Consider the following 27,000-nt stretch of genomic DNA (forward strand, 5'->3'; position numbering starts at 1 on the left):
TTGAAACTGTGATTAAAAATCTTCCAACAAACAAAAGTCCAGGACCAGGTGGCTTCGCAGGTGAATTCTATCAAACATTTACAGAAGAGCTAACACCCAACTTTTTCAAACTCTTCCAAAAAATTGTGGAGGAAGGAACACTCCCAAACTCATTCTACGAGGCCACCATCACCCTGATACCAAATCCACACAGAGATACTACAACAAAAGAAAATTAAAGACCAGTATCACTGATGAATATAGATGCAAAAATCCTCAACAAAATACTAGCAAACAGAATCCAACAACACATTAAAAGGATCATACACCATGATCAAGGGGGATTTATCCCCAGGGATCCAAGGATTCTTCAATATATGCAAATCAAACAATGAGATACACCATATTAACAAACTGAAGAATAAACACCATATGATCATCTCAATAGATGCAGAAAAAGCTTTTGACAAAATTCAACACCCATTTATGATAAAAACTCTACAGAAAGTGGGCATAGAGGGAACCTACCTCAACATAATAATGGCCATATATGACAAACCCACATCAAACATCATTCTCAATGGTGAAAAACTGAAAGCATTTCCTCTAAGATCAGGAACAAGACAAGGATGTCCATTCTCATCACTAGTACTCAACATAGTTTTGGAAGTCCTAGAGATGCCAATCAGAGAAGAAAAAGAAATAAAAGGAATACAAATGGGAAAAAAAGAAGTAAAACTGTCACTGTCTGCAGATGACATGATACTATATATAGAGAATCCTAAAGATGCCACCAGAAAACTACTAGAGCTAATCAGTGAATCTGGTAAAGTTGCAGGACACAAAATTAATGCACAGAAATCTCTTGCATTCCCATACACTAATGATGAAAAATCTGAAAGAGATATTAAGGAAACAGTCCCACTTACCACTGCAACAGAAAGAATTAAACACCTAGGAATAAACCTACGTAGGGAGACGAAAGACCTGTATGCAGAAAACTATAAGACAGTGATGAAAAATTAAAGATGATACCAACAAATGGAAAGATATACCATGTTCCTGGATTGGAAGAATCAATACTGTGAAAATGACTATAGCACGCAAAGCAATCTACAGATTCAGTGCAATCCCTATCAAATTACCAATGGCATTTTTTACAGAACTAGAACAAAAAACCTTAAAATTTGTATGGAGACACAAAAGACCCCGAATAGCCAAAGCAGTCTTGAGGGAAAAAAGTGGAGCTGGAGGAATCAGACTCCCTGACTTCAGACTATACTACAAAGCTACAGTAATCAAGGCAATATGGTACTGGCACAAAACCAGAAATATAGATCAATGGAACAAGGTAGAAAGCCCAGAGATAAACCCACACACCTAAGATCAACTAATCTATGACAAAGGAGGCAAGGATATACAGTGGAGAAAAGACAGTACCTTCAATAAGTGGTGTTGGGAAAACTGGACAGCTACATGTAAAAGAATGAAATTAGAACACTCCCTAACACCATACACAAAAATAAAATCAAAATGGATTAGAGACCTCAATGTAAGACTGGACACTATAAAACTCTTAGAGGAAAACAAAGGAAGAACACTCTCTGACATAAATCACAGCAAGATCCTTTTTGACCCACCTCCTAGAGAAATGGAAATAAAAACAAAAATAAACAAATGGGACCTAATGAAACTTCAAAGCTTTTGCCCAGCAAAGGAAACCATAAACAAGACCAAAAGACAACCCTCAGAATGGGAGAAAATATTTGCAAATGAAGCAACTGACAAAGGATTAATCTCCAAAATGTACAAGCAGCTCATGCAGCTCAATAACAAAAAAACAAACAACCCAATCCAAAAATGGGAGAAGACCTAAATCGACATTTCTCCGAAGAAGATATACAGACTGCCAACAAACACATGAAAGAATGCTCAACATCATTAATCATCAGAGAAATGCAAATCAAAACTACAATGAGATATCATCTCACACTGGTCAGAATGGCCATCATCAAAAAATCTAGAAACAGTAAATGCTGGAGAGGGTGCGGAGAAAAGGGAACCCTCTTGCACTGTTGGTGGGAATGTAAATTGATACAGCCACTATGGAGAACAGTATGGAGGTTCCTTAAAATACTACAAATAGAACTACCGTACGACCCAGCAATCCCACTACTGGGTATATACCCTGAGAAGACCATAATTCAAAAAGAGTCATGTATCACAATGTTCACTGCCGCTCTATTTACAATAGCCAGCACATGGAAGCAACCTAAGTGTCCATCAACAGATGAATGGATAAAGAAGATGTGGCACATATATACAATGGAATATTACTCAGCCATAAAAAGAAACGAAATTGAGTTATTTGTACTGAAGTGGATGGACCTAGAGTCTGTCATCCAGAGTGAAGTAAGTCAGAAAGAGAAAGACAAATACCGTATGCTAACACATATATATGGAATCTAAGAAAAAAAAAATGTCATGAAGAACCTAGGGGTAAGATGGGAATAAAGACACAGACCTACTAGAGAATGGACTTGAGGATATGGGGAGGGGGAAGGGTAAGCTGTGACAAAGCGAGAGAGTGGCATGGACAATATATACACTGCCAAACGTAAAACAGATAGCTAGTGGGAAGTAGCCGCATAGCACAGGGAGATCAGCTAGGTGGTCTGTGACCACCTAGAGGGATGGGATAGGGAGGGTTGGAGGGAGTGAGACGCAAGAGGGAAGAGATATGGGAACATATGTATATGTATAACTGATTCACTTTGTTATAAAGCAGAAACTAACACACCATTATAAAGCAATTATACTCCAATAAAGATGTTAAAAGACAAAAAAAAGAGAGTGTGGTATTGGTGAAGACATACATAAGTCAATGGAAAAGAAGTTCAGAAATGGACCCATATAAGTATAGCCATCTGATCTTTGACAAAAGAGCACAAGTAGTTCAGCTGAGAAAGAATAATCTTTTTTCAACAAATGGTGCTGGGACAACAGGTCATTTATACGCATACAAAAAGAAAAATTAATCTCAATCTAAACCTCATATCTTATACAAAGATTAACTCCAAATGGACCACAGATCTAAATATAAAACACAGAACCATAAAACTTTTAGAAGAAAACACAAGAGAAAATCTTCACGACCTGGGGTTTAAGTGAAAATTTCTTAGAAATAACACCAAAAGCAGGACCCATTAAAAAAAAATAACTCAAACTTCACCAAACTTAAAATTTTTGCCTGGGGACTTTCCTGGTGGCACAGTGGTTAACAATCTGCCTGCCAATGTAGGGGACACGGGTTCGATACCTGGTCTGGGAAGATCTCACATGCCGCAGAGCAAGTAGCCAGTGCGCCACAACTACTGAGCCTGTGCTCTAGAGCCCACGAGCCACAAGTACTGAGCCTGCGTGCCACAACTACGGAAGCCCACATGCCTGGAGCTCGTGCTCCGCATCAAGAGAAGCAACTGCAATGATAAGCCTGCACACTGCAACAAAGAGTAGCCCCCACTTGCTGCAACTAGAGAAAGCCCACGCGCAGCAGTGAAGACCCAATGCAGCCAAAAAATAATAATAATAAATACATAAAATTTTTTAAAAAGAGGACTCATTAAAAAGTTTTTTTTCCTGTAATAAAGACACTGTTAAGAAAATTAAAAGCCAAGTCTCCAGAATATATAAAGAACTCTCAAAATCAACAGTAAAAAAAACAAACAATCCCATCAGAAAATAGGCAAATATTTGAATAGGTATTTATCCAAAGAAGATATATGCAAATAGCCAAAAACACATGAAAAGATGCTCAACAACATTAGTCATTAGGGGAGTACAAATAAAATACACAATGAGATAGTACTTCACTCCCATTAGGATGGGTATAATCAAAAAGGCTGATATAAGTATTGGCAAGAATGTAGAGAAACTGCTGGTGGAAGTGCCAAACAGTGCAGCCTCTTTTGAAAAACAGTCTGGCAGTTCAGCAAAAGGTCAAACATACAGCTACCACATGAATCAGTAGTTCTACTCCTACGTATATACCCAAGAGAAATGGAAACTAATGGGTCTACACAAAATCTTGTGCATGAGTGTTCGCAGTACGGTATTTGTAACAGCCAAAAACTGGAAGCTACTTAAATGTCTTTCAATAGGTGAATGGATAACAAAAATATGGTACACCCACATAATGGAATACTGAGTAATAAAAGGGAACAAGCTATTGATACATGCAACAACTTAGATGAATCTCAAATACATTATGCTAATTGAAAGGAAGCAGGACCTAAAGGTTACACACTGTATGACTCCATTTATACGGCACTGTCGAAAATATAAAACTACAGTAACAGAGACCATATCGCTGGTTGTCAGGGATTACAAGTGGTGGGAGGTATGACAATAAAGGGATAGCATGAGGGAGTTTGTTGTAATGATGCAACCATCTTGTATCCCGATGGTAGTGGTGGTTATACATGTCTTAAAATACATATATCTGTATACCAAACAAATAAAAAGGTCAATTTTATTGCATAATAATTTAAACAATAAAAAAATTTTAAGAATGATAGACAAAATTCTATTAATCCCAGCAACTGCCTATGAGAATTAAAAAAATAAACATGACCAAATTGAGTGTTTAAGGCCAAATATACGGAATTTTTTCCCAGATGTCTCTGATTACTTAGCAGGGGGAACAAAGGCAGGTTTAAGTGTGCCACAACTTATGTTATGGTTTCCCTAAAAGCAAACCCTGAAGTAAGGATTTTAGTGTAAGTAGTTTGTTTGGGAAAAAAATCCCAGGAAACTGTAGTAGGGAAGTAGGAATGAGAAGGCAGCCACTGTGTACATTAATGAGCAGGCTACATCTGTGGGCAACTGGAGTTCAGTTGTCTCACTGAGAGTCAGCGTAGGGCTTACATTACAGTTATCCCACTCAAGGGGCAAGGGAGCTAGAGGTTTTCCCCTCAATTTCTGTCAGTCATCAGTTGGCTGCTCCTATGAGGCATGAATTCCCTAGAAATTCTGGCCTGCCAATGTGCAGGGGCAAAGCACGCTCCAGGGGACAAAGAAAGCCCCCAAGCTAAAAATCATATGTACTGGCAGTCAGACATCAGAACAACATGCATAGAATGGAAGGTGCTGATTATAGGCAGGGCACTGAGGAAAGATGGACATACACACACACCACATCTTTATCCATTCAGCTGTTGATGGACACTTAGGTTGCTTCCATATCTTGCCTACTGTAAATAATGCTGCTATGAACATTGGGATGCAAGTATCTTTTCGAATTAATGTTTTCCTTTCCTTTGGATATATATCCATGAGTGGTATTTCTGGATCATATAACAGTTCTATTTTTAGTTTTTTTTTTTTTGAGGAACCTCCATACTGTTCTCCATGGTGGCTACAACAATTTACATTTCCACCAACAGTTTTATGCTTAATGAAACATATCAGACAGAGAAAAACAAATGTTATCACTTACATGTGGAATCTAAATAAAATGAATGAATATAACAAAACAGAAACAGATATAGAGAACTAGTGGTTACCAGTGGGCCAAGGGAAGGGGGAGGGGCTAAACAGAGGTATGGGATTAAGAGACAGAGCTATCTATCAAATAAATAAGAAATAAGCTCTAAAGATACGTTGCACAGTACAGGGAATATAGCCAATAGTTTATGATAACTTTAAATGGAGTATAATCTATAAAAATATTGAATCACTATGTTGTATACCTGAAACTAATATAATATTGTAAATCAACTACTTCTCAAAAAAAAAAAAAAAGTAGGCTTTTACATATACTGAGTTACACTTATATGTTTCCTATACTCTTCCTGAAATTGAAATAAAATTACTAAAATTGTTATTTTGATTTTTTAATTATTAAAATTATTAAATTCCTTATTAAACTGAAATTAAGAGAGCAATTTCTTTAACAAATGACTTGCAAGGAAAATCAAGGAAAGAAGAAAACTATCAATTAAGAAAGATTTAAGAAACCTATCAACTAAAAGCAATATGTGGATCTTGTTTATATGTTGATTCAAGCATCTAAAATAGTGAAGGATAAATACCCAAATGAGGAAATATGAAGACTGTTGGATATTGGTGATATTAAGAAATTATTGGTAAGTTTTTAGATATGATGACATTGTGGTTGTGCTAATAAACAAAAAGAGGTCTTATCTTTTAGACATACATACTGAAATATTTATGACTGAAATGATATTAAGTCGAACCATACGGAATTATCATTTTGTAGACAGAAAAGGGATGGATATAGACAATTTCATATGGTCCAATTAATATCTATGGTTTGTTTCAAAATAATCCAACAGGGTGGGTGTGAGGCTGGTGAGTGGATAGGGCTTATAGATGAAAAAAAGAATGACCCAAGGTTAATGACAGTTGTAGTTGGATGATGAGTACATGGGAGTTCATTTCTCTCTATTTTGATGTTTTCATTTTTCTATGTATTTAATGAATAGAAAACTGAGGCGAGAACTCCACCTGTAACTATGCTTTGCCCAATGCTTATTAGCACTCTATATGACACACAGTATATAACAAAAACACAAATGTTGTAATGATATCTAAACCAATATTCTTCTTAGAAAGGATTATCTATAGGAAATGGTGGACTAACAAAAACACAGCTAACCATGTCATCAACAACCGAGAAGGGTAGTAAAACCAAAACAAACTAGTTAGACTAGCAAAAGAAGATAAAATAGAAAAACTAAAAGTAGAAACAAAATGTTTTTTAAAATTTTATAAGATTTTCACATGTGATTTAATTGTGTGGATTTTACTACTTCTTAAAGTTTATAATAGCTATATATTCCTCACACCACAATCCCTTTCACTTACTTTTAATCAGTATTGTATGTGATTTCATTTAGGCTGATTAAAAAACATTTGCTCTGAATTCCATTACCTATCTCTGTTTACTAGATATGGATACAGGTATAGACTAGATAAAGGATATAGAAAATTTAAAATATATCCATTAAGCTCTCTAGAGTCTTTTTCTTTTTTTTTTAACATCACACACACAATTTTAAATCCATCTAAAAGAAATATCTTGCTTATAGCCAGGCAAATGTTGTTTAGACATGTAATATATTTATATTAAATTCAATTTGCTAAGTATAGCCAATGTTAGTAAGGATGGATTCATTCTATCTTGGCTATCCCTGGAACACTTTATGTTAAGACATATAGTTAAAAAGTTACAGAAAAATATATCATACTTCCTTAATATTATGAAAAACCTTTTAATAATTACAGCTGTCAAAGAGAATTAACTATCTCCTAAAGAATTAGAACCCCTTACTGACATATTAAACCAGAAGCTAGATTTATCAGATATACTGAAAAGCAGGTTCATAAAGAAGGCTGAACTTGATAATTTCATGGTCTTTGGCACCAGACAGAAAAGAACTGAGTCCTGATTCTGGTCTTAACTGAGGTTATGATTTTGGTGAAGTTTCCTAATTTCTCTGAACCTCAATTTTTCTTGAACATAAAATACCTCATATTTTGTGGATAAGATTAAATGATATAATGCATGTAAGTTGTTTAGCACAGTACCTGGTACATAGTAGATGATTAATAAACACTATTATAGAACCTTTGGCCTGTCACACAGCTGGTACTCAGATATACTAGCAATCAATATCACCTTCATTACTATTGCTACTGCTATTATACATAAGGGTTCTAGTAAGTAACTGATGAATGGAACAGAGGAAACGTCTCACCTGAGACATAAAAGGTGGGACAACAGAGGGACCAGACAGATGGCATTACTGAAGGACAGGATCCATGTGTCAGCATTTCTATAAGCAACGGGAGCAGTGATGGTGACCCTGAGACTGATGGTAATTAATTCAATTAGTTTATTGAACAACTACCCTGTGCCAAGCACTAAAAGAGAATAAGAAAAATAAAGTCCCTGCCCTGTGGCAGTTTATGTTCTAGTGTTTCTGGTGATTCCAATGACACATAGTTGTTACCTGAATATAATATAATTCAGGAAAACATCTGAACCTGAAATATATATACAGTAGCTGTCTTTTTTGTGGACCGAGGCAAGGGTACCAGAAATGGCTACATCTCTTAGACTGGTATTATAAGTCTGCAAAAGAATGATACTTCAAATCTCAATGATACCTGGTATAGATACCACCAAGTACTAAGGACATAAACCTCACAAAACACCTGTAATAAAACACTGTGTCAGCCAAAGATCAAATGACAGTATCAATTCCAAGTATCAATTCAATCCATGGCTAAGATTTCAATGGCAAAAACAACCCAAGTTTTACTGTAAATGGTAACTGACTAGAACACTGCACAAAAGCTATCATTTTACAAAACACAGAATACAGTATAACTTGTGATTTGGAAATAAGTCAAAATATACATCTAAGGAAACTAATGTTTCAAGCAGTTCAAAATTTGTTAGTTTTAGCTCTCACGAGCTTTATAAAAATATGTTTGGTATGAAATGCTAACACTGTTTTTGATAAGAACTGTCTAAACAAGATGAGTATTAATATTTACCAAAACAGAAAAACAACGTGTTAGCCTGATATGGGCAGCTGGCTGGCTTTAAATTCTATCATCTATCAGTCACCCAGAATATTTACTACTTGTTTACTTAATGCAGCCTTTCTGAGAAAGGCACTTGCAGAATATTCACTGGCTGCTAAATATTATTGTTAGAAACAGCAACCAGAGATGGTTATCTGTTTAAGCTGTTTATCTTTGTCCCTTGAAAAAAAATTACAGCAAATAGAACAAAATGTTCTACTGCAAACGCTCAGTCTAAATGTATCTGGATAATAGCAAAATGAGTGTCTCCTTGGAACTTCAGAGGTAACAATCTCTGAAAAGCAGCCTGGAGGGGAATATCTTCCTTTCAATTATAAATTATCAAACAATAAAATATACAGAGAAAACTTTTCCCTTGAAAAAGCAGCAACTAAATCAGTCATTCACAGAAGAAAGACTGAGTGTCACACCACCAGAGTGTGCCTAGACCCAAGCATCAGGACCAAAAAGAATGAAGATTTAATAGAAAGGTCAGACCTACACAGCAAACAAAAAGGTAAAGAAGAAATGGCTAAGTGGTCTCCAATCAGATTAGCTCATGGGAAATTGTTTGAAACATAAAATAAAATAATAGCACATCTTGTGTTTACATAGCACCTTGGCATTTTCAAAGCACTAGGGCTTGAGATCAAAGAATCAGTGCCTCAGTGAAGTGTTCACTCATTTCCTCAAGTCTAAATTGCTCCTTTATTGGGGTCCTCTTAATTCTTTGTTTAATATCTGTATTTGAACATTTATCCAGACTACCTTGTATTACAACTGATTATAAAACAGGCTGTATGTCTCACTATATTATTAATAACCATAGGGCTGTGTTTTTATTCAATTATTTCCCTAGAACATAATATTAGCACTATGTCTCTCTCCAAATAGGTGCTAAGTAAAACTCTGTTGAATTTGACTCTGTTATCTTCCACAGTGCTCATAACTATCCCATGAGATAGTGAAAGCAGATATACCTGTTTTATAAAGGAGGAAACTGAAATACAGAAAGGTTAAATAATGTGCCCAGATTCACCCAGGTAGGCTCTGGGAACTCTGACTTCTAGGATAACAGTGTCCCTTTGTACGACAGTTTAGAAGACTTAGGTAGCAGATATTCATGGAGAAATAACTCAGAATTTAGAATGAAACTAAGCAATCACAAGTTAGCATTACTGTATAAAGAAACCATTTATATATTATCTGTTGCAGAACCCCAGTAAAAGAATAACATTTGATTTGTAATCCTGAGTTTTCTTTGCCTTTCCTTGTCCAATCAAGAGAAGTTAAATCCTGTATATTTATTCTGAAAGCTACTCACCTAGGAATGTGACTTAAAATCAGGATGGTGTAATAGTGAACCTTCAATCACTACTTGTGCACCAAAAACATGGTCAGGACATATACAATATATGTAAAGATAACAAAAAAGACATAGTCAAGTTTCAAAACAAGATAAACAACTCCAATGGCCAGTAATGAAACAGAAATGGTTAAAAAAAAAAAAAAGTAAATTTGGTTAAAAGCTCAGGCCTCCTGGTTATAGATTACTTAAACAGGAGTGACAGAGATCAGCACCACACCAGCCCTTGCCTCTAAGCAATGAGCTGGTTCAAGAAAGGAGGCAAGTAAATGCACAGGCACCCGTAAGTGCGTGCACAAGCGCGCGCGCGCACACACACACACACACACAGAGCAGTCAACCTTCACCTAGGGCTTTTAGAAAAATTCCTGCCTTGGGGCAGGGGTGGGGGGAGGTGGGCTGACATAACCTATTAACCTAGTACCAGAAATGGAATCAAAGTACTGAATGTTTCTGTCATATCTCCACCATAACTGGTGATAGAATCACTGAAATTCTGGAACAAGAGTTAGTTCTAGATTGGGGACAAGGAGGGTTAAAGTGAAAATTAACTGAATACCTAAAGACAGATAGGTATGAATAGAGAGGGAGGAACGACAGTGGCAGAAAAATGAGCAGCAAACCAATACTCAAAATCATACAGAGAAATCTACTGCTAAAAATTACAGTCAGAAAAATCAATAATCAAAATGAATTTACTCAATATGAAAACAATTTTGTAGAAATAAATAAAAAACTTTAAAACTAAGTTCATATAGAATGTTCACAGAGATAAATGAAAGCAAAATTTCAACTGAAAATGAACAAGAAATAATGAAAACAAAAGCAGGAGAAGAAATCTAGGTATGAAGAGAACCCAATTAGAAAATCTGAAAATGAAAAACACAGTCATTGAAATTAAAAAAAAAAAATCAATAGATGAAATGAACTCTTCTCCAGATAAAATGAAGACAGAATTCTTGAATTAGAAAAAAGCCCTGATACATTGACCAATAACTCAGCACAGAGAATCAGAAAAAAATTTTAATTGAAACCACAGCTAAAAGACATATAAGGTATATATTGAGAGGCTCCAATATTCATGTAATGGGAGTTTAAGGAAAAAGTACTAAAATAAATGGCGAAGAAACAATAATTGCTGAAAATTTTTGAGAAAAGAAAACTAAATCTTCAGATTAATAATGAAACTGGACAATTTGGAGTCATCATCAAGAGAAATTCTTTTGAGATTGTTTCTTAATCTGTGATTTTCCCATATATTTCTGCCCCTCTCAACATCCTACAAAGCTGACAAATTACACATTCTTATAAAAACTAAAGCTAGGGCTTCCCTGGTGGCGCAGTGGTTGAGAGTCCGCCTGCCGATGCAGGGGACACGGGTTCGTGCCCCGGTCCGGGAAGATCCCACATGCCGCAGAGCGGCTGGGCCCGTGAGCCATGGCCGCTGAGCCTGCGCGTCCAGAGCCTGTGCTCCGCGATGGGAGAGGCCACAACAGTGAGAGGCCCGCATACCACAAAAAAAAAAAAAAAAAAAAAAAAAAACTAAAGCTAAATGGACCAGTTGGGTCACATAATATCTGGTTGGGGTTAAGGAGGTAGTTCCAGTAATCCAGCTGTAAGGGCTAGAGCTGTCAGATGGGAGGGAGTATAAAAATTCTTTTACCAGGCTTCAGAGAGCATTCATTTGACAAGCAGGGGAAATGCAGTCAGATGATGGCTTTACTATTCTGTTTTATTTTCCTCTTCCATTCAGTTCAAGTAAACTCCAGAAATAAGAAAAATTCACAATAAGCAATGACTGAGTACAAGGCCCTGTACTACATATTATAAGGGGTACAAAAGCTATCTTCCCTTCAAGACCATTTAGATAAGAAAACAGTTGAAAAGTAAATGATGGGCCAAGATGGAGTAATGAGGGACTAAATTTAATATCCTGACAAAAAAAAATTTAAAAAAAACAAAAACTGGGGCTTCCCTGGTGGCGCAGTGGTTGGGAGTCCGCCTGCCGATGCATGGGATATGGATTCGTGCCCTGGTCCAGGAGGATCCCACATGCCGCGGAGCGGCTAGGCCCATGAGCCATGGCCGCTGAGCTTGCGCGTCCAGAGCCTGTGCTCCACAACGGGAGAGGCCACAACAGTGAGAGGCCCGCATACCGCAAAAAATAATAATAATAATAAAAAAGATCAGCTAGAAAACAGAAAAACGATTAGAATAAAAAAAATGAAACCAAAGCTAGTTCTCTGAAAAGTTCAATAAAATTTATAAACCTCTAGCCGGATGGACAAAGAAAAAGAAGACACAAATTATCTATATCAGGAATTTCTTTAAAGTACCACAGATCAAAAGAACATTAACACTATAATAAGGGAGTATCTATAATAGCTTTGTGCCCATAACTCAACAACTCAGATGAAACGGACAAATTTTTTAAAAGACACAAAATTTGAAAGACACTCAAGAAGAAACAGATATTCTGTCTGAATAGTCCTGTATCTCTGAAGTTTCTAGTTTAAAACCTTACTACAAAAAAGAGTCTTAGGCCTTACAGCTTCATAAGCAAATTCAATTAACCAATTCATGAGGATGTAATATTAATTTTACATAAAAACTTCTTAAAAATAGAAAAGTAATATTTCCAAACCTATTTTTTGAGTTGAGTATAACCTTGAGACCAAAACCAGACAAAGACGTAACGAGAAACTACAGACCAATATCTCTCATGAATATTGATGAAAATTTCCCAACAAAGTATTAGCAAACTATTCCCAGTAATATGTTAAAAGAATAATACATCCTACTAAGTAGAGTTTATCCTTGGAATTAAAGGCTAATTCAATAATTGAAAATTGATCAGTGTAATTCCTCAAATCAAGAGACTGAATCCACTCCTGGGCATATATCCAGAGAAAACTCAAATTCAAAAAGATACAGCACCCCAATGTTCATAGTAGCATTATTTACAATAGCCAAGACATGGAAGCAACCTAAATGTCCATCATAAATGAATGGATAAGGAAGATGTGGTATATATACACAAGGGAATACTATTCAGCCAAAAGAAAAGAATGAAATAATTTGTAGCAACATGGATGGACCTAGAGATTATCATACTAAGTGAAGTCAGAGAAAGAAAGACAAATACCATATGATATTACTTATATGTGGAATCTAAAATATGATACAAATGAACTTATTTACAAAACAGAAACAGACTCACAGACATAGAAAACAAATTTATGGTTACCAAAGGGAAAAGGGAGTGGGGAAGGAGTTTGAGATTAGGAGTTTGAGATTAGCAGATACAGGAGATTAGGAGTTTGAGATTAGCAGATACAAACTACTACATATAAAATAGATAAACAACAAGGTTCTACTGTATAGCACAGGGAAATATATTCAATACTTTGTAATAAACCATAATGGAAAAGAAAATAAAAAAGAATATATATATGTTTATAACTGGATCACTTTGCTGTACAACGGAAACTAACACAACACTACATCAACTATATTTCAATTTAAAAATTATAAATAAATAATACATAAATAAATAAACACACTGTTGTCAAGTCAAAAGAGAGACAGAGAGACTGAAGAAAAATACCATACAATCAGCTCAATAGATAGAGAAAACATACTTGACAAAAATATGACATCCACTTATGATTTAAAACTCTCAGCAAACTAGGAATAGAAGGAAACTTCCCAACATAAAAAAGAGCATCAACCCAATACTTCAAGTTTGCTGTTATGTATTTTGGATATTAACCCTTTATCAGATATATGATTTATAAATACTTTCTCCCATTCTGTAGGCTGCCTTTTCATTTTGTTGATGGTTTCCTTTGTGATGCAGAAGCTTTTTAGTTTGATGTAGTCCCACTTGTTTGTATTTGTTTTTGCTTTTATTGTCAGTTTCAAAAAAAAAATCATTGCTAAGACTGATGTCAAGGAACTTTAGTTTTATATTATCTCTGTACCATACAGATTTATCAAATTGCATAAGATTACCTTAGCAATACAAGAATTTTGCTTTATGTGTAACTTCAGAAACTGATTATCACATACTACTACATATAATAAACATAAGCTAAATACTTTTCTATTGTTATTTTTAAAGCCAATAAATAATGAACATGTAATTTCTATTCTCGTAGTAAATTATAATTGTTTGGGGACTTCCCTGGTGGTCCAGTGGTTAAGACTCTGTGCCCCAATGCAGGGGGCCGGGTTCGATCCCTAGTCAGGGAACTAGATCCCACACGCTGCAACTAAAGATCCCGCATGCCACAAATAAAAGACCCCACGTGCCGCAACGAAGACCTAGTGCAGCCGAAATAAATAAATAAATAAATAAAGCCATGCTTTTTACAAAAAATTATAATTATTTACTGTTTGAAAAATAATTTTTTTTTTTTTTTTGTTTTTGTTTTTGTTTTTGTTTGTTTTTGCGGTACGCGGGCCTCTCACTGCTGTGGCCTCTCCCGTTGCGGAGCACAGGCTCCGGACGCGCAGGCTCAGCGGCCATGGCTCACGGGCCCAGCCGCTCCGCGGCATGTGGGATCTTCCCGGACCGGGGCACGAACCCGCGTCCCCTGCATCGGCAGGCGGACTCTCAACCACTGCGCCACCCGGGAAGCCCAAAATAATTATTTTTAAGCACATTCTTTTTTTCTAAACAGAAAAAAATATCCCAAATACTTGTGAGCACTAATAAATGCTAACTTGTAATATTTTATAATGGAGCTACATGGAATCTGAGAGAAGAAAAAAAAGTACCTGCTAGAATGAGAAGCACATATCTGAACAAATAAATGTAAACCTTATTTCAACCTACCATCCCTTAATCCACTTGAAATGGTTCAAAATATTTTAAAATTTCTCTTGAGATTTCTTCTTTGACCCATGTGTTATTTAGAAATACATTTTTCATTCCCAAGTATATTGGGATTTTCCAACTATCTTTCTATTACTGATTTCTAGTTTAAATCCACTGTGGTCTGAGAACAGACAGTGTATGATTTCCAGTCTTTTAAATTTGTTAAGGTGTGTTTTATGGCTCCAAATGTGGTCTATCTTGGTGAATGTTCCAATTGGTGAGCTTGAGAAGAATGTGTATTCTGCAGTTGCTGGATGAAGTATTCTATAGATGTCCATTATAATCCAGTTGATTGATGATGTTGAGTTCAATTATGTCTTTACTACTTTTCTGCCTACTGGATCTGAACATTTCTGATACAGAGGGTGCTGAAGTCTGCAACTGTAACAGTAGGTTCATGTGTCCTTGTAGTTCTAATTAGTTTTTTCCTCATATTTTGACACTCTGTCTTCAGGCACATACATGTTAAGGAGACTTTTTACCCCAAAACTGCAGCTTAAAACAACAAACATTTATTTTCTCAGTTTCTTTGGGTCAGACTCTAAGAGTTTAGTTGCTGGGTGGCTCTGGCTCACGGTCTCTTCCGAGACTGCAGTAAATCTGTCATGCCTGGGTTCCAGATCTCCTTCCAGGGTCACTCCCATGGCTGTAGGCAGGCCTCAGTTCCTCCCTACATGGCCTTCTCCATAGGCTGGCTGAGGGTCCTCAAGATACAGCAGATGGCTTCCCCAAAGGCAGTTATTCAAGAGACAGATAAGGTGAGAGAGTACACCCAAGACGGAAGCTGTAGTCCTTTCAAAACCTAATCTCACAAGTAACATTCTTTTTATAACAGAGTTGTAGACTACTGTTTAGACATTTTATATACACATCCTTTGTCAGATATATGTTTTGTAAGTATTCTGGCCTAATCTGTCACTTGTCTTTTCATTTTCTTAACAGTGGCTGATGAGGAAAATCCTTTAACTTTGAAGAAGTCTAACTTATCAGTCTGCTCTTTTATGATTACTGTTTGCCTCGTACGGAGTATCTGCCTACCCCAAAGTGGCAGAGATACTCTCCTAAGCATCTCATTTAAAGCTTTATAATTCTAACTTTAATTTAGATCTATAGTCTATCTAGAACTGATTGTTGTTTCTGGCATTCTAGCCTCACTAGTTGAGAAGTATTCCTTTTGCTATCTGAATTGCTTTGTCACTTTGGGCAAAATCAACTGATTTTTCAAGTGTGGGTCTTTTTCTGGATTCTCTATTCTGTTCCTCGGACCCACAGTATTTGTATATTTTATTCTAATACAATGTTGACTTGAGTTCTACAACTTTATAGTAAATCTTGAAATTATAGAATGTAATCTTTCAGTTTTTTTGTCCTTCAAAACTTTTTGGCTGTTCTAGGTCCTTGGAATTTCTATATAAATTTTAGAATCATCTTGTTAACTTTTACCAAAAACTTCCATGGGGATTGCTATGTTTGGGGCTATACTAAAACAATATATTAAAATAAGAAGAATGTTAACAATTCTATGAAATCTAATCCAATCTATTGCTTTATCTTCTTAAATTTATCTCAACAATGTTTCAGAGTTTTCAGTTAGAGGCCTTGTGTGTTTTCTTAAATTAATCCAAAGTATTTCATGTGTTTAGAAACTGTTAAAATTGGCCTTTTCCACTTAAGGCCACTAGACTACAGAAAGAAAATTCACATTTATCATACTGGCTTTATATCCTGAGACCTTGCTAAATTCATTTAGTTAGTTCTAGTTATTGTTTTGTAGAGTACAATTTTCCAAACACACACATCATTTGCAAATAAAGATGGTTTTACTTTTCCCTTTCGAATAGTTATGCGTTTCCTTTATTTCACCTTATTGAACAACAGAGCAATGTTGAATATAAATGGTGAGAGAACATCTTTGTTAAGTTCCCAATCTTAGGGGGAACTTGTTTCAATACAATTCCATTAAGTAGGATGTTAGCTCTAAGTTTTTTGAAGATGACCTTTACCAGATTAGGGAAGTTTACTTACAGTCCTTATATAAGGGGAAAACTGTTTCATTATGAATGGATATTCAATTATTTTAATGTTTTTCCTGCTTCTATTGAAACAACCATATATATGGTTGCTTTGTCTTTTATTGTTTATATGATGAATTACACTGATTGGTTTTGAAATATTAAATGAGCCTTGCATTCATGGGTAAATCTCCACTTGATTATGATGAATCATGATATGTTATGCTTTTTAAATATTGCTAAGATTTGATGTGAAATATTTAGGTAAGGATTTGCACATCTGCTTTCACAAGGGCTAGCTGTCCACAATTTTCTTTTAACATCCTTATTGAGTTTAGGTGTGAGGCCTTACGCTGACCTCTAAAGAATAACTTTGGAATTCTTCCCTCCTCTGTCTCCCCTATTATCTGAGTTTGTATAAAATCAGTATTCTTTCTTCCTATATGTATGAAAGAATTCATCACTGAAGATTTCCCTGTAGAAAGGGTTCTGACAATGAATTCAATGTCTATACTAAATACTGGGCTAATCAGATTTCTCTTTCAATTTATGTTTCAGTAAGTTGTATTTTTTTTCAAGAAATTTGTCTATTACATCTAACTCATCAAATTCATGGGCATAAAGTTGTTCATAACATTCCTTTATTTTCTTCTGAATATCAGTAGAATATATGGTAAGATAAGCTCTTTCATTGCTAATATCAATAATTTTTGTGTATGCAAGTGTGTGTTTTATTAGACTTGACAACGACTTCAATTTTTGAAATTTTTTCCAAAAAAAAATTTGGATGGCTATTTCTCTCTTTGTTGGTTTTCTATTTTACTGATTTCTACTTTTATCGTTATCTTTTACTTCCTTCTCTATACCTTGGATTTAATGTGATCATTTTATATCTTAAGGTGGAAACATAAATCATTAATTTTAAATCTTTCATCTTAGTATATAATCTTTTAAAGGTAAAAAAATTTTTCCTCTAAGCACTGCTTTTGCTGCGTCCCAAATTTTTTTTAAAAATCAGTTTTAATGAGATGTAATTTCCATAAATAAAATATACCCCTTTGAAGTATACATGATGCATTTTGAAACAACACACACACACAGAGCTAATTAAAATATTGATAAAATTAGACTTCATTAAAATTAAAGATTTCTGCTCTTTGAAATGTACTTATAAAGGAATGAAAAGACATTATACAGATTGAGACAAAAATATTTACAAATTTTATACCTGGTGAAGGACTTGTATCCAGATAGAATTTTTAAAACAAATAAATCTCTAAGCTCAATAATAAGAAAACAAAAACCCTAATTTAAAAATAAGCCAGGGGCTTCCCTGGTGGCACAGTGGTTGAGAATCTCCCTGCCAATGCAGGGGACACGGGTTCGAGCCTTGGTCTGGGAAGATCCCACATGCCGCGGAGCAACTAGGCCCGTGAGCCACAACTACTGAGCCTGCGCGTCTGGAGCTTGTGCTCCGCAATAAGTGAGGCCGCGACAGTGAGAGGCCCGCGCACCACGATGAAGAGTGGCCCCCGCTCGCCACAACTAGAGAAAGCCCACGCACAGAACCGAAGACCCAACACAGCCAAAAATAAACAAAAAAAAAAAAAAAAAAAAAAGAGCCAAAGATTTGAACACATATTTCACCAAATAAGATATACAGATGGAAAATGAGCACATGAAAAATTGCTCAATAGTATGAGTCATTAGGGAAATGAAAATTAAAACCATAATGAGATGTCAACTACACACAGTACAATGGCTAAAGATTAAAAGATTGACCCTACCAAGAACTAGCCAAGATGCGGCAGCAGTGGAATTCTCATATACTACTTGAGGGAATGTAAAATGGCACAATGTTTTCAAAAAACACTTTGGCAGTTTCTTTAAAAAGCTAAATATGTACATATACATAGTCAAATATGCCCAGCCATTCAACTTCTAGAAATTTATCCAAGAGAAATAAAATCATATGTCCACACAAAGATGACACAAATGTTCACAGCAACTTTATTTATAATAGCAAAAATTTGGAAATAACCAAATGTTCATCAAAAAGTAAATGGATCAAAAAATCGTGGTCGATATATACATATATATGTATCTATATACATATATATGTGGTAAATATATACATATGTATGACTACATATGTACATATACATATATATGTGGTGTATATACATATACATATATATGACTATTCAGCAATAAAAAGTGAATTATTAATACATGTAACAAAGCTAAATCTCAAAATAAGTATAAGTATGCTGAGTGAAAGAATCTAGATAAAAAAGAGTACATTATGTATGACTCCATTTACATAAAATTCTAGAAAATGAAAACTAATCTTGCATCTACTTCATTGGGCTGCTGTAACAAACTACCACAAACTGGGTAGCTTAAAACAACAGAAGTTTGTTCTGTAACAGTTCTGAAGGCCAGAAATCCAAAATCAAGGTGTTGGCAGGGTTGGTTCCTTCTGTAAGCTCCAAGGAAGTAACTGTTCTATTCCTCTTGCCTAGCTTCTGGTGGCTGCCAGGAGTACTCGACAGTCCCTGGCTTGTAGATGAATCACTCCAATTTCTAACTCCATTACATCACCTTCTCCTTTCTATGTCCTCTCTTTTTCTTATAAGGACACTTGTCATTGGATTTAGGGCCCAACCTAAGCTAGGATGAGCTCATTTCCAGATCCTTAACCTAATTATATTTTCCAAATAAGGTCACATTCACAGGTTCCATGTGGACATATCTTTTGAGAGCCCACCATTCAACCCACTAATGTACAGCGACAGAAAGCAAATCACTGGCTGTCTGGGGATGGGGAGCAATGAGAAAAAAGGATTACAAAGAGTCATGAAAAAAACTTCTGAGGTAATGGATATGTCCATTATCTTGCTTGTGGTAGTGGCTTCATGGATATATGCATATGTTAAAAGCTATTTTTTTTTTTTTTTTTTGGCGGTACACGGGCCTCTCACTGCTGTGGCCTCTCCCGTTGCGGAGCACAGGCTCCGGACGCGCAGGCTCGGCGGCCATAGCTCACAGGCCCAGCCGCTCCGCGGCATGTGGGATCTTCCCGGACCGGGGCACGAACCCGTGTCTCCTGCGTCGGTAGGCGGACTCTCAACCACTGCGCCACCAGGGAAGCCCGTTAAAAGCTATTAAAGTGTACCTTCTGCAATAAGAACACCTTCATTACTGACATCTGGGTCTCCAAATACAATCATCATATGGTACTGAACAAAGTAAGCAATCACAAATTTGAAGTAAGATAAAGGGAAAAGGGTTAGGAAAGGATATGGAATTCAAAAAGAATAGCAGAACAAACTGAGCTGTAAATTATGAATGACAGAGGCTAAAGAAGGAGTTCTACTACCTGAAAGGGAAGAAAGGTAAATCAGGCAGCTTAAAATCATTACTCTGAACATTGCCTGCTATGTAGACCCTCAAGAAATACTTTTAAAAGCTAAATATATACATATATATAGAAAAAGAGTCAAGGTAACAGTGAATTAGTAATACATGAAAAGAATCAATGTATCAATGAAGTGTTCATTCAGAGTTCCCTGTGGTAACCATGGAACAAAAAGTGGGGAGCACAAAACTTCAAAGAAAATTGCAAAAGCAAATGAGAATAGATAACTTTTTAAGGTGGCTGTTTGCACCAGTACAAGAAACCAGAGTTTCTAACAGTAACACTAAGTATAAATATGACCAAAAAAAATTAATGTTTCCATCTTCATTCTCATTTGCCAAGAACAAAACTTTATATGCCAATGACTAAAGTGGGAGGAAGGGTTAAAATAGGGAGTAAAGGAGTAAAGACGGAATTTTCAATGACTGGCCCCTTCCTAGACTCTTGTAATACCTACAGTTTGGTGATGCACTGGAAAATCTGCTGAAACACAAAAATTCTTGCCATATTGTTCAGAAACCACTAAATTAGACACATATGCAAAATGCATTTTTCTATTCCACAGAAAATTCAAAGTTAAAAAAATATATAGAAAAACAAATAGCCATAGATTAATCCACAAATAAATTTTACTATGTTACTATGTGAAAAATATACGTTAAAGGATGAAAAAGTAATCCCTGAAAAATAACAAACATCCTCTTTAATGAGCAACACCCATTTGTTCTAGTATATCATGCTTAATTCACATGACTAGCAGCTTGGTTTGGCAATCTCACTGCATAAGCCAAATAATTCATAAAAGTTTGACAATATTATTTTTAGTTCACATGCTTCTTGGATTGAGCCCATAAATGCTTCTACTTTATGCTACTCTAGGGACTCCATTCAGACGCAAATACATTTTTTTAGCCATTGTGAGGCTGAGGGAGGAACTGAGTATATATACCATTATATTCTAAACATATACAGCCCATTTGGGCAGAATTTAGAATACAACAATTTTAAAAAATAACTGTTGTTGCTTCTAAATGGAGTCAATGAAGTGTGACAGTATAGTTGAGACTATACATTATGTACAAGAAGTAAATTTCTGCTAATGGTAAGGGTCACCAATGATCATGACCTGATAAGTTTAAAATTTTAATTGTTCTTTCATAAAATAATGCTTGAGAATGGTGACACAAAATATCTTCTTAAATATAAAGTGTTTACAAGTACCTTGATTATATTATGAAGCACAAAACATTTTTATTTTTAATGAGGGAGAAATAGATCTAAAATTAGAACTTAACACAAACATCTGAATCAATTGTTTCCCCAACTACTTCCAAACAAAATATTTCAAATTCCGTACAAGATTCTGCAAACCCATGAGTACAAACTCTAATCTTGACACTGAATTTGGATCATCTCCATGGAGGAAATCCATGAACCAGATGTGAATTTATTCTTCCAGATGTATTTTATATGTTTGAAAAATAAAACATTTCTTCACTGCCTTTATTTGAGGCCACTTAAAATTACACTAAAATCAGAGGCTGCAAAAGGGAAATCCTACAAATCTTTTTTGAGTCTTCTACTCTAAAGCAGTCATTTATTGAATTATTACTAAATTAACCAAACTATATATACAGTTGCTACATTATCAACGAACATTAAAGTAACTGGTAACTGAGAATCAATTTAACATTTATAATCCACCATTTTTCTCAGTGTTCAGTAGCCATACTAATTATAACATAAATTGTTTTAAACAACTTTCTTTTGATATTATTAAATATTGGATATTATTGGAAAATAAAGAGAAAAATACACCTACAATTTTATTAAAATGTCATGACTTCAACATCCGAGAAAAAATTCTACACAGAAATAAATGAATCACAGCAAGACTTAATAAAATTAGTCATACACCTGAATCTAATTGCATGGTCTCAAAGTTTTAAGTCATTTTATAATACCAATGACACAAGTTCAAAAATCAAGAAATTTAATATCACAAAAACCAACCACCATTGTATTAAGATCTCAACCAACTAGAAACAAACAAAAATGGATCCTCTGGCACACACATTTCCTTTGCCCTCCACCAGAGATCCTCTAAATACTTAACAGTTCCTATTTAAATTTAAAAAAGAAGACAAAGTTTAATCAGGAAAATGGGTGATCTTGTTGAAATGTTTAATTTTACCCAGGAAAAAGATGTACACACATGCTAATTAGTTATGACAGTTGTAAGCGGGTGTGACTTAAATAAATATTTTATAGGAAAACTGCCTAATGCACCAAGAAATAACAGCTAATCAAGCATCAGTGCACATCACAAAAATCTAAACATACACACAAGCACATTAAACTGACAATTTTTGTCTTTATGTTTTCAGTGATTTAATAAAATGTTAAAATTATAATATCCTACATAAAATGAATATTTTAAATTTAGCAACCCATTTTAATTTTAATAATAATATAATTTTAGATGCGTTCATAGAAACACTTTATGAATATTCCAAGAATTTAAATTCTAAACTAAAAGAAGAAATTTTCCAGGTAGGAAATACTATACAAATAATTTCTTTTTTACCTGAGGGATGGGGTTGATTTCCTACATGTATCAGAAATAAGTGTGAAGTAGTAGACAAGAACACATTTTATGAACTTCAGTAAAACTGCGCAATAACTCAAATCAGAGAACCAATGTTTCTTTTCTAATTCTCTAAAGCACCAGAAACATCATTTTACACCCACACGTATTTATTTAATGTACAATTTTGATGTTGTGCCAATAACTCTTAGTTTCACTAACAATTCCTCTCTGGAAGTAAGTAATTGTGGTTGGATTTTAAATACAAATAAATTAAGAACAAAAATCTAACTTAAGTGCTCTTAAGAAAACAGATGTTTTCATTATTAAAAAAAAAAGCTATCAAGCACAAAAACTCCTCTTCATTTAAGAAGAAACCAGTTATGTTTTATTTAAACTTCATACTTTAATTTGAACACAGAAGTTCCTCTGAATTGCAGAAAGATGAAAAATCTCTGATTTCAAGGAATAAAATATGAATGACACTAGCCATGAGCTGAAATGTCACATTCCATACATGATAAGATTGAACCCTTGGTTTCTAAAATATAGCTGACTTTTCCTTTATTTAAACTCATGAAAGGAAAACAAAAAAACTGATAATAAATCTGACACTTATAATCAGATAAGGATAACTGCTATCTTGGTGAGTCAATCAGCAAACATCTTCGGAGAAAGTAAAATTTGTAGGATGCAAGAAACAGAATACACAGGCAAAAAGAAGAAACAGAAAAGGTAAGATGAGGGAAAGCAAAATCATTTAAATCTGACATAGGTCTTTAAACAATAAAGTACATAAAAGAAAAAGAATATGAGAGAATGTTCCTATTAAGACAAAAACTTAGTATATTGAAAACAGGATGAAGTATAAATAGGAAAAAATGCATTAAAACTGTGTATTTATGATGGAGAAAAGAAAAGAGGAGTTTTCTTTATATTTTTAAAGCACCAAAGAACTGTCGTATCTGAGAGAGATCATTCTCTAATAATAATATACATGCTTAAAATAATATGCTTTTTTGGGTGGCATTTCCCCCCCTCCCTCAGCTTTACTGAGGTATAATTAACACACGGAATTATAAGATACTTGAAGTGTACAACCTGATGATTTGATACACATATATATCGTGAAAGGATTCCCCCCACGCATTGAGTTAATTAACACATCTAAAATGGCATACTTTGGGCTTCCCTGGTGTAGCAGTGGTTAAGAATCTGCCTGCCAAGGCAGGGGACACGGGTTCGAGCCCTGGTCCAAGAAGATCCCACATGCCATGGAGCAACTAAGCCTGTGCACCACAACTACTGAGCCTGCGTGCCACAACTACTGAAGCCCACACACCTAGAGCCCGTGCTCTGCAACAAGAGAAGCCATTGCAGTGAGAAGTCTGCACATTGCAACGAAGAGTAGCCCCCGCTCGTCGTAACTAGAGAAAGCCCGTGCACAGCAACGAAGACCCAATGCAGCCAAAAATAAATAAAATAAATAAATTAAAAAAATAAAAAAATAAAATGGTATACTTTTAAAATCTTATGTATTTTATTAAAGCCTCAAAAAATAAATATTTGCACACAATAAAACATAAAATATCAAAATATACACAAACTTGTTTCATCTAATATTTCTCTATAAGAATTATGATAGGTCAAATAAAGAAAAAGAATATGACTATTAAATATTTCTAACTATTTTAAAACATTAATTAAAATATTGTTATATTTTTCAGTCAAATATTAATATTTACTGAGAGCCTACCATATGACAAGTATTCCACTAAATGCTAAAGATGCAGCTGGCAAATAAGTAAGGCATGACCCTTGTCTTCATGAGGATTATTTTCCAGTAGGGCAGTAAAACATAAGTTAGAGATAAGTGCTAAATGGGAAAATCACTCAATTTTTCACCTCCTGGAACATTTCATATAAGACAGAGGTAACTTACTAATAGAAATTTTGGTAAAATTCACAAGTAAAATAACAGAATGATGCTTCTTACATACAGTTTTTTTGTTTTTTTTTTTAAAGAAGATGTTGGAGGTAGGAGTTTAGTTATTTATTTATTTATTTTTGCTGTGTTGGGCCTTCGTTTCTGTGCGAGGGCTTTCTCTAGCTGTGGCAAGCGGGGGCCACTCTTCATCGCGGTGCGTGGGCCTCTGACTGGCGCGGCCTCTCTTGTTGCGGAGCACAGGCTCCAGACGCACAGGCTCAGTAGTTGTGGCTCATGGGCCTAGTTGCTCCGTGGCATGTAGGATCCTCCCAGACCAGGGCTCGAACCCGTGTCCCATGCATTAGCAGGCAGATTCTCAACCACTGCGCCACCAGGGAAGCCCTTACACACAGTTTTAAAAAACTGAATCCATTTCTTTAACGGTTAGAGTTCTCTTAGATTTTCTATTTCCTTTAGTCAACTTTGGTAATGTATATTTTTCTAGAAAACTAGAAATTCTAAATTTTATTCAAAATTTTCATTTTTAGAATAAGCCTGTTCAAAGTTGCTATTATAATTTTTAAAAAATCTCAACATGAGCCCTTTGTACTTCTAATACTGTTCGTGTGTACTACTTCTACCATTTCTTGACCAATGTTATCAGGGGAATTTGCCCATGTTAAAATACTGGCTCCATCATTTATAAGTTGTGTGGACAGGAGTGAGCTTTTAACTTCTCCGGGCTTTCCTCAGTTTTTAAATAGGAGTAAGTATAGTACTTTTCCCAAAGATTATTGAAGCAATTAAATAATACATGTAAAGCACTTAGAACATGCTTGGCAAATAATAAGTGCTCAATAAATAGTACATATTATTATTAAGTGTGGATTTATTTTTATGCATCTTGTTTGGGGAACACAGTGTTTCTTCAATCTAAAATCTCATGATTTTCCTTAATCTTTGAAAACTTACAGCCTTTATCCTCCTTTCAGATATTGTCTCTTATTCATTCTATTTTCTGGTTCTGAAACTTCTATTAGACATAAGTTGGACCCTGTAGTTCTGCCTTCCATGTTCTTAAAATTTTTTATATATATTTTTTCTCTTTATCTGTGCTGTTTTCTGGGTTGTATCCTCAAATCCCTGTTCAAATTAACTAATTCTCTCTTCAAATGATTATACAATACTATAGTAAGAAATACATTGTGGCACATAGAAAGAACGCAAATATTTGGTGAATGAAAATCACTGACATTTTAATTTCAATTACTGTATTTTTGCATTTCTAAGCATTGTTTGGTCTCTTTCAAGTCTCCCTGTTCTTCATATTACACAAGTTTTACAGTATGGTTCCTATTCCTTCTTTTAATTTCTAATCATTTTAAACAAACTTGGTTTTAAAAAAGTTTTTACACTGAAGTCTAGTTGACTTACAATTATTGGTTTCAGGTGTACAGCATAGTGATTCAGTATTTTTACAGATTATGCTCCATTAAAAGTTATTACAAAATAATGGCTATAATTTCCTGTGCTATACAATATATCCTTGTTGCTTATCTACTTTATACATAGTAGTTTGTATCTCTTAATCCCATACCCCCAATCTGCCCCTCCCCCTTTTCCTCTCACCTTTGGTAACTACTAGCTTGGTTTCTATATCTGTGAATCTCAAACTTGTTTTACAGTCTCTTTAAGGTTTTCCTATTATCTCCAGCTCTTGTTGTATTTATTCTCTTGCCTATTGTGTCTACTCATTCTCCACATGGTAGTTTCCTCCTATGGTTTACAATGTGTACAACCTTCAGCAGAGGATGCTTTACTCTATGGGATCTATGTATGCCCTAAAGGACATACATGTTCATTTGCTTTTGCCAGGTGCCAAGGAATTTCACTGGTCCCTGACCAAGGAAATAAGTTTGTCTGTACAGAGTTTGTATGAACCTTTTTGTTTATTTTATATTATTATTTTAATTATGATATGGAATACTTCACCATTGTTACTGGAATTCCTGGCTGCAGTGAGCAAATAAATGTGACACTCTTTTAGATGTTTTCTCTTAAATAATAATACATTCAATTAATCCCAGAAATGTATACTCCTATCCCAAGTACTGGCAATTCTAATCTATTCTATAAATCATCTTTTTAATAAAGAATTACAATATATTACTGTATATTTTCAGAAGTAATTGTAACAATAATGGTAATAA

General features: G+C 34.9%; 1 protein-coding gene across 6 annotated transcripts in view; it reads right to left on the reverse strand.

Moving 5' to 3' along the window:
• SBF2 (SET binding factor 2) overlaps positions 1-27,000 on the reverse strand; it is a gene marked incomplete at its 3' end in the record, with an annotated part of 467,309 nt that overhangs the window by 296,819 nt on the left and 143,490 nt on the right. The gene's annotated exons all lie outside the window — the stretch shown is intronic.

The sequence above is a fragment of the Hyperoodon ampullatus genome (genome assembly GCF_949752795.1).
Source record: "Hyperoodon ampullatus genome assembly, chromosome: 7".
NCBI lineage: Eukaryota > Metazoa > Chordata > Mammalia > Artiodactyla > Ziphiidae > Hyperoodon > Hyperoodon ampullatus.